Below are 10,000 nucleotides of genomic sequence, written 5' to 3' on the forward strand. Positions count from 1 at the left end.
GTAGTAGTAGTAGTAGTAGCTGCAGCGGCAGAACCAGTGGTGACAACAGTGGCAGCGGTGTTAGCGATAGCAGGCAATGATGGCAGAGTTGGAGGCAGCAGTTGTTGTAGTAGTAGTGGTGGTGGCGGTGGCGATGGCGGTGGTGACTGTAGCAGTAATGGTAGTGATGGTGGTGGTGGTGGGAGCAAGGAAAGCTGTAGTAGTAGTCGTAGTAGTAGCATTAACAACACCAGCAGTGATGGCAAAGCTCTCTTAATTGTAGTAGTAGTAGTAGTAGCAGAGGTAGTTACAAGAACTAATAGTAGTAGTAATTGTTGTTGTTGTAGTAGTAGTAGTAGTAGTAGTAGTAGTAGTAGTAGTAGCAGTGTCATCATTATCATCATTGTCTTTGTTGTTGTCATCAGCATCATCATCATCAACATTACCATCATTGGTTTCATGAGGATGATGATGATGATAATCATCATCACCATTATTGTCATCATCACTACCACCACCACCACCAACAACAACAACAACAACAACAACATTCTCACCACCACCACCATCACCATCATGATCGTCTTCATCATCACCATCATCAAATTCAGCCAGGCTGTGTCAGATGCCTGCTAATGTTGGCTAGAAGAGAAGCAGAAGAAAGCCAGGTATTTCCCCGACAGTTATTGGAGCCAACAATCAATGGAACCTTTCTTTGACAAATAAACTCCCCCCTCATGCCTGCCCACACTTCTCTAAATCACAAACACACACACGCACACACACACACACGCACACACACACACACACACACACACACACACACACACGCATGTGCATATGCACAAAATATATATATATATATATTCATACAAAGACACACATATATACACATATACATATGCATAATATTACTATACCTAAGCAAAATTAATATATCTGTGTGTGTGTGTGTGTATGTGTGTTTTAAATGTAGATATATATTCACATACACACACACACACATATATATACATAGGTATGTGCATGTGTATGTATTTATGTATGTATGTATGTATGAATCTATGTATGCATGAATCTATCAATGTATGTATGCATGCAATGTATGTGTCTAATTCTATCTATCGATCTATATTTCTTATTCTACAACACAAACCATTTTCCCTAATTTATAGTTCGAACCAATAATATCAGCAACAACAACAACAACAACAATAATAACATCTACTTCTGGCACGAGGCCAGCAATTTTGAGGGAAGGGGGATAAGTCAATTACATTGGCCTCACTACTTGACTAGTATATTATTCTATTGACCCCAAAAAGATGTCATGCAAAGTTGACCTTAGCAGTAGTTGAACTCAAAACTTAAAGATCCAGAGGAAATTCTGTAAACCATTTAATCCAATGCTCTACTGATTCTGCCAGCTTGCTGCATTAATAATTATGATAATCCTTCTTGCTATAAACAAAAGGCCTGAAATTTCAAGGGAGGGGGTCAGTTGATCACATTGACCCGAGTACTCAACTGGTATTTAATTCATGGACCCCAAAAGAATGAATGACTCGGCAGAGTTTGAACTCAGAATATAAAAAAGAATGAAATGCCACAAAGCATTTTGTCCAGCATGCTAACGATTCTGTGAGCTAACCATCTTCATCATAATAACTATAATAACAACAATAATAATGGGAAAAAATATATAAATAATAAATGAGTGGAAATTGAACCAGTGTGTGTGTTACATAGTAAGGCATTAAGACAATATGACTCTCCCCATACACAACAATCATAATGATAATAATGATTTCAAATTTTGGCACAAGGCCAGCAATTTTGGGGAAGGGCAAATCAATTACATCAATCCCAGTGTTCATTCAACTGGTATTTATTTTATTGACCCTGAAAGGATGAAAGGCAAAGTCAACTTTGGTGGAATTTGAACTCAGAACATAGCAATGGGCAAAATACCACAAAGCATTTTGTCCAGTGTGCAAACAATTTTGCCAGCTCACTGCCTTAATAATAATAATAATAATAATAATAATAATAATAATAATAATAATAATAATAATAATAATAATAATAAAAACCTCTCTATGGCAAATACCCAAAGAGAGTGAATAATGCAGATATCGACAAAGCCCTGACCCATCAATGGCTAATGGCCTCTGGCTTAAAATCTGAAACAGAGGGGTTTATCATAGCAGCTCGAGATCAATGCCTACCAACAAGAAACTACCAGGCCAACATATTAAGGAACGGCAGTAGCCCAACATGTCGTGTATGCCGACAACAAAATGAAACCATTGACCATGTTGTCTCTAAATGCAGTCTTCTAGCGCCTACAGAGTACATCAGTAGGCATGATAGAGCTGCACGATATATTCACTGGGTAATTTGCAAAAACCTGGATTTGCCCCATGAAAAAAACTGGTGGGAACACAATCCACCTCCTGTGCTTGAAAATGACCACATCTCACTCCTCTGGAACTTCACCATTCAAACTGACAAGAAGATAGATGCAAATAGGCCAGACATTATATTGAAAGACTTCAGTCAAAGAACATGCCTCCTCATTGATATGACTGTCCCAATCGATATAAACGTATCTGTCAAGACCTACCAAAAACTGAGCAAATATAAAGATCTTGAAATAGAAATCAGCAAAATGTGGAAGCTGAAGACTAAAACAATACCTGTTGTCATAGGTGCCCTGGGAATGATAGCGAAAGGGACTGATTGCTACCTAACTCAGATACCAGGAAACCCCAAAATGGCAGAAATTCAAAAGATAGTGCTCGTGGGAACTGCTCATATCCTACGCAAAATACTCTCTATGTAATCCCAAGGTTTAAAACAAACCTTTTTTTTTATTTATTTATTATTATTATTTTTTTTTTATGTATTAGACATTCACTAGTACAACACCAAGAAAAAAAAAAAAAAAAATATATGGCACAGAACTTCTAACCTGTTGTCTCTTGCGGTCTCTGGGTGAGACTTGGAGCCAACTTGTACAGACATAAAGCAAAAGTCAAACATAGAATAATAATAATAATAATAATAATGATAATAATAATAATAATAGTAATAATAATAATAATAATGATAATGATAATAATAATTGGTAATGATGGTGATAATGATTTTCTTATATTTGCCACTAGGGTGAGGGATCAGGGAGAAAATACTTTTTCTTACATTTACTTTATATGTAAATCTCTACACTTTATGCATACGGATCTACATAGGATTCAGTACTAACAAAAGAATTAGGGTGACAAGCTGACAGAATCGTTAGTACACTAGGTAAAATGCTTTGTAGCATTTCATCAGTCTTTATGTACTGAGTTCAAATGCTACCGAGGTTGACTTTGCCTTTCATCTTTTCGGAATTGATAAAATAAGTACCAGTTGAGCAGTAGAGTCAATGCAATTGACTTTCCCACAAAACTGGTGACCTTGTGCCAAAATTTGAAGTCAGTATTAACAAAAGAAAAGAAGTGTACAAGGTATGCATCAGTTAAAAAAAATAAATAGTAAAAATATCCTAACTTAGTTGTATTTTCTCCTTAATCAAATGATAGTTATAAAGTTTTTTTCTTTATTAACCATAAGGGTAACATATTGAAAGATACAATAAATTAAATGTAAGACTTTCAAATGCTTGTAGTTTAGGACAAAATAAGTTACATTAGGATGATGGGGTGAGTGAAAAATATTATGTAATATATAAAGGAAACAAATTTAGGAAAATTAAGGGAGAACATACAAATAATTTTATGGAATAAATAAAGAATAAAATAAAATACACAATAATAAAATGAAAACATAATTTAAGCAGAATACATGGAAAGCATTTAGGGTTCTTGGCTTCATATAGATGAGAAGCCGCTGATTAGGCTGGGTTACAGAAGCCCCATGTCTCTACCCTCCTACAATTACTCATATAGTAGACTTGTGCATCTGAAGATGTCCATTTGTTGTTTTTTTCTGAACTTGTTGTGGTAGGAAACAACCGACATGCTCAGGGTAAGTTTTTTGGGGTTAGGGTTAGGGTTACAATTATCTTTTATATTCACCAACATCCTGTCCTTTGTGTGTCTACCTATATTCCAAACCTACACCTCCTTATAATACCTATTTACATGACAAACATGTGATCCTATCAGATCCTGGTTTGGTTTCTAATGGACTTCAATTACTCTTCCTCCTTGTTTTTATTGTTCTGGGACTCTTTCTTGTTATTTTTTGTGAGGGTTTACTTTCTAGTTTTTTGGGATATTTATTGTTTCCTTTTTTTGAATTTTTTTATGTAACCATCTTTGTTACGAGAGAATGAAGTGAATCTGCTGCTGATGGTTAGTGTTGTGGGAACAGAGGTTTGCTGCTCTTAATGTTGCCATGAACACAAAACCTCCTTCATCCTTCCCTCATTGTCAATGCTGGTCATGGCTCCAAGCCAGCTCCTAGAACTGAAGACAATGAAATCTCATCTCTTAATTTTAAGTCTTTGAAAAGTTGTACTGTTAGAAAGGCAGCCTTTGGATTCTGCTATTGTTGTTTTGCTTTTTGTTTAACTTCTCATGGAAGAAAGCTTTCAAGAGTCTGGTGCCATCATAAGTGTAGCAGTTAAGCCTTCTGTTCTTCATACACCTGACTCCAGTCTAATTTGGTATGGTTTCTATGGCTGGATGCCCTTCCTAATGCCAACCACTTTACAGTGTGCTGGATGCTTTTACGTGGCACCACATGAGTACTTTTACATGGCACAGCATGAGTGCTTTTATATGATGTCACATGAGTGCTCTTATGGATGCATAGTGGCATTTCATCCATCCTTATGTTCTGAGTTCAAATTCCATCAAGGTCAATTTTGTCTTTCAGGAATGATAAAATAAATTCTTTTAGGATTGATAAAAATATTGGAGTCGATGTAATCGACTTACCTCCTCCTCTGTAATTGCTGGCCTTGTGCCAGAATTTGAAATCATCATCATCATCATCATCATTATTATTACTATTATTATTGTTATTATTATTATTATTATTATTATTATTATTATTAAAGTAGCAAACTGGCAGAATTGTTTGTATGCTGAGCAAAATGCTTAGCAACATTACTTTATGTTCTGAGTTGAAATGCTGCTGAGGTCTACTTTGCTTTTCATCCTTCCAGAGTTGATAAAGTAAATACCAGTCAAGTACTGGGGGTCAATGTAATGAACAAGCTCTCTCTTACCAAATTTCAGGCCTTGTGTCTATAATAGAAAGGATTATTAATATTATCTTTGTAATATTGAATAATTATAATTAATACTGCATCCTCTTTTTTTTTTATATATATAACTGTTTTTTTTTATAATTTATTATATATTCTTTTACTTGTTTCAGTCATTTGACTGAGGCCATGCTGGAACACTGCCTAGAAGGGTTTTTAGTCAAACAAACTGACTTATTAATCTCTTTTGCCGAACTGCTAAGTTACTGGGACATAAACACTCCAAAACCAGTTGTCAAGTGATGATGGTGAGGATGGACCAAAGGGAGGGGATTCTGTCCTGCATAGAGGACTCTGACTGGCCTTCGCAGGTAGTTGCAGAGGTCATATGGGAGACTGATCTGTGCAGGATATGAACTCCTTCCCAGAGGACACTTTAAATTTTGTATTAAAGCGGCCCGACTTGACATCGTCCAGGTGTTTGACTGAGGTGAGAAGTCTAGTGGGGCAGGAAGGGTTGTAAATGATTGAAGTAAGAGGCTTGGTGCCTCATTTTTGTTGTTCTGCTGAATTTGTATTGACTTGTGTAAGAGGTTTGTTGCCTCAAATATGATTTTATAGAGAACAATGTGCTCAGGTAAACAGCAATCGGTGGGCATTGCTGTTGCCCTCATTATTATCATATCGTTTATCATTTCATTTCATTATGTCTTTGTCCAGCTTGCAGCTTCCTTTCTTTGTAAGGCTTTTATGGCCAGTCTAATGAATAAAAGATGCTTGCTTCCCAACCACATAGTTCCAGGTTCAGTCCCACTGCATGGCACCTTGGGCAAGTGTCTTCTACTATAGCCTTGGGCCGACCAAAACCTTGTAAGTAGATTTGGTAGACGGAAATTGAAAGAAGCCCATTGTATACATATATATATATTTGTGTGTTTGTGTCTATGTTTGTACCCCACCATCACTTGACAACTTATGTTGATGTGTTTACATCCCCATAACTTAGCAGTTCAGCATAAGAGATTGATAGAATAAGTACTAGGCTTACAAAGAATAAGTCCTGGAGTTGATTCATTCAACTACAGGTGGTGCTCCAGCATGGCCACAGTCAAATGACAGAAACAAGTAAAAGAATTTTTTTTTAAAATGTAAAGATGTATATATATATAGGTGCAGGAGTGGCTGTGTGGTAAGTAGCTTGTTTACCAACCACATGGTTCCGGGTTCAGTCCCACTGCGTGGCACCTTGGGCAAGCATCTTCTACTATAGCCTCGGGCCAACCAAACCCTTGTCAGTGGATTTGGTAGATGGAAACTGAAAGAAGCCCGTCATATATATGTATATATATATATATGCGTGTGTGTGTTTGTGTGTCTGTATTTGTCCCCCTAGCATTGCTTGACAACCGATGCTGGTGTGTTTATGTCCCCGTTACTTAGCGGTTCGGCAAAAGAGACCGATAAAATAAGTACTGGGCTTACAAAAGAATAAGTCCCGGGGTCGAGTTGCTCGATTAAAGGTGGTGCTCCAGCATGGCCACAGTCAAATGACTGAAACAAGTAAAAAAGTAAGAGAAAGATATATACATATATATATACACACACAACAAGTTTCTTTCAGTTTCCATCTACCAAATCCACTCACAAGGCTTTGGTTGGCCCAAGGCTATAGTAGAAGACACTTGTCCAAGGTGCCATGCAGTGGGGATTGAACCCATTACTATGTGGTTGGGAAGCAAGCTTCTTACCACACAGCCATGCCTGCACCTAAACAAAGAAAACTTTGTTAATATTAAAGCATAACAAAAAATGGTGATATAAAAGAACTGAATTCAGTATTAATTATTTGGTTTTACAAGGATGAAAATGTATATAAAATGTGGACTGTGCTATTGGGAACAATTTTTTTTCAATTTCATAAATTGTTGGGTTTAACTAGGAATGTTTTCAAAAATATATTTACACCTCTCTTTATGAGCCCAAGCATGTCAGTTGCAGTTTGGGTTGTTTGCATCTTCAATTGCCAAATGCTACTAATTTATGTTTTTGTACACTGAGTCCACTTTAATTTTATGATTTCATGGCTACATTATACTGTGAAATGCTGCCATTGCATGACAGCATCTGCCCTAGGTATATTGGTTGACACCCAGCAGAGATTGTTTAAAGAAGTGATGTCAAATAAAACACAAAATTATGGTTTCAAATTTTGGCACAGAGCCAACAGTTTTTGAAGGGAGGAGTAGTCAATTACATCAACCCCCAGTTCTTGACTGGTACTTATCTTATCAACCCTGAAAGGATGAAAGACAAAGTCAACCCTGGTGACATTTGAACTCAGAACATAAAGATGGATGAAATGCCACAAAGCATTTTGCCTAGAGTAGTAAATAGTGATGATGATGATGATAATGTGATAGAGCAACAGAATTCAGGAAAGTGAACGAAATTGTCATGCAAATTCCAATTAAAGATATCACTGAATTAAATTCCTGGATGTATGCCAATGCTTATGTCATCACAAAGACGATGGGAATATTTAGAGTAAAGAAAGCACAGAGAAATACAAGGAACCATTCTGGGAAAGGAGAATAAAGAAAGCATCAATAAATGGTGGACTGATTTAAGATCAAGGAAGAATGGAGTGGTAATATGAGGCTCAATGAAAGAGAACTGCATTACATGAATAAGAAATATCACCTGGTGGATAAAGGTACTCTGGTTATATTGGATGTATTAAAACAAAATATTAAAGTGGGTGCAGTTAATATCAAAAGATATAAAGAAAGATGTCTACTGTTTAAACAAAATCAACAGTTTAGAACAAATCAGAAGCTGTTCTACAAGTCTCTGGACAGAGGAGATAAGGAAGAAGCAGAGTTACTTAATTCCAAAGAAGCAACTTCATTTTGGAGCAAGGTCAGCTCAAGGAATGTCAAACACAACAACAGGGCACCCTGGCTCCATGAAGCAGAAGAAGAATTCAAAGGCATGGAGATACAGGAGGACATTGTCATCATGGAAAATATTCTAGCTGGAGTTGGTAAGATGAGAAGTTGGAAGGTAGCTGACTCAGACATAGTTCAGGGTTTTTGGTTCAAGATTTTGACAAATTTGCATTCATCATCATCATCATCATCATCATTTAGCGTCCGCTTTCCATGCTAGCATGGGTTGGACGGTTCAAATGGGCTCTGGGAAGCCAGAAAGCTGCACCAGGCCCAGTTTGATCTGGCAATGTTTCTATGGCTGGATGCCCTTCCTAACGCCAACCACTCCATGAGTGTAGTGGGTGCTTTTTATGTGCCACCGGCACAGGTGCCAGACGAGTCTGGCAAACGGCCATGATCGGATGGTGCTTTTCATGTTCCACCGGCACGGGGGCCAGGCGAGGCTGCCAAACGGCCACGATCGGATGGTGCTTTTTATGTGCCACCGGCACGGGGGCCAGGTGAGGCTGGCAAACAGCCACAAACGGATGGTGCTTTTTACGTGCCACCGGCACGGAGGCCAGTCAGGGCAGTGCTGGCAACGGGTACGAACGGATGGCGCTTTTTACGTGCCACCAGCACGAGGCCAGTTGGGGCAGCGCTGGCAATGGCCACTAAACTACAAAAGTTCCGGCAAGGCTGTGTACACCAAGGAATTGTATCAGAATGAATGGTCAAAGGAAGAACTGTGTTGAAACAAAATGGCCCATTCAAGGGTGCTGTGGCCAGTAACAATTGTCTGATTGCTTGTTTACCTGGAATAATGGGTAAGAAATTGTACAACCATCTTAAAAGAAATGAAATGCTGGTAGATGAACAGAAAGGCTGCAGGAGGGGAATCCAAGGAACAAAGAAACAGTAGCTGATTGATTAGATAGCTTTTAGGAACTGTTGAAGAAAGTTTGACAAACTTATCAATAGGCACAGGAGTGGCTGTGTGGTAAGTAGCTTGCTAACCAACCACATGGTTCCAGGTTCAGTCCCACTAGGTAGCATCTTGGGCAAGTGTCTTCTGCTATAGCCCCGGGCCGACCAATGCCTTGTGAGTGGATTTGGTAGACGGAAACTGAAAGAAGCCTGTCGTATATATGTATGTATGTGTGTGTGTGTTTGTGTGTCTGTGTTTGTCCCCCTAGCATTGCTTGACAACCGATGCTGGTGTGTTTACGTCCCCGTTACTTAGCGGTTCGGCAAAAGAAACCGATAGAATAAGTACTGGGCTTACAAAGAATAAAGTCTCGGGGTCGATTTGCTCGACTAAAGGCGGTGCTCCAGCATGGCCGCAGTCAAATGACTGAAACAAGTAAAAGAGTAAAAGAGTAAAGAGAGAGAGCTTGGATTGACTATTAGAGGGGCATCTTTCAAGGAGGCTCAGTGTCATCCTTACTGTTTGTTGCTTGTATGTTACTGCTCTCCATGGTTCTGAGAGAGATGAAACCAATCCATCACCTGACGTTTATGGATGATTTGAAGCTTTACAGAACTAGTGGAGGTCAACTGGGTTCCCTTACTCAGGCTGCATGAATTTTCTCAAGACATCCAAATGACATTTTGATGATGACAATCCTTTCTACCATAGGCACAATTTGGGGGGAGGGGTGAGTTAATTATGTTGACCTCAGTACTTAATTGATACTTATTTTATTGACCCTGAAAAGTTGAAGGGTAAAATCAACCTCAGTGGAATTTGAACTCAGAATGTAAAGACGGAGGAAATGCTGGTAAATATTTTGCCTGGAGTAATATATAATGACAACAACGATGATGATGATGACAAGAAGAAGAAGAAGAAGAAGAAGAAGAAGAA

The sequence above is a fragment of the Octopus sinensis genome, linkage group LG8 (assembly GCF_006345805.1).
Source record: "Octopus sinensis linkage group LG8, ASM634580v1, whole genome shotgun sequence".
Lineage (NCBI taxonomy): Eukaryota > Metazoa > Mollusca > Cephalopoda > Octopoda > Octopodidae > Octopus > Octopus sinensis.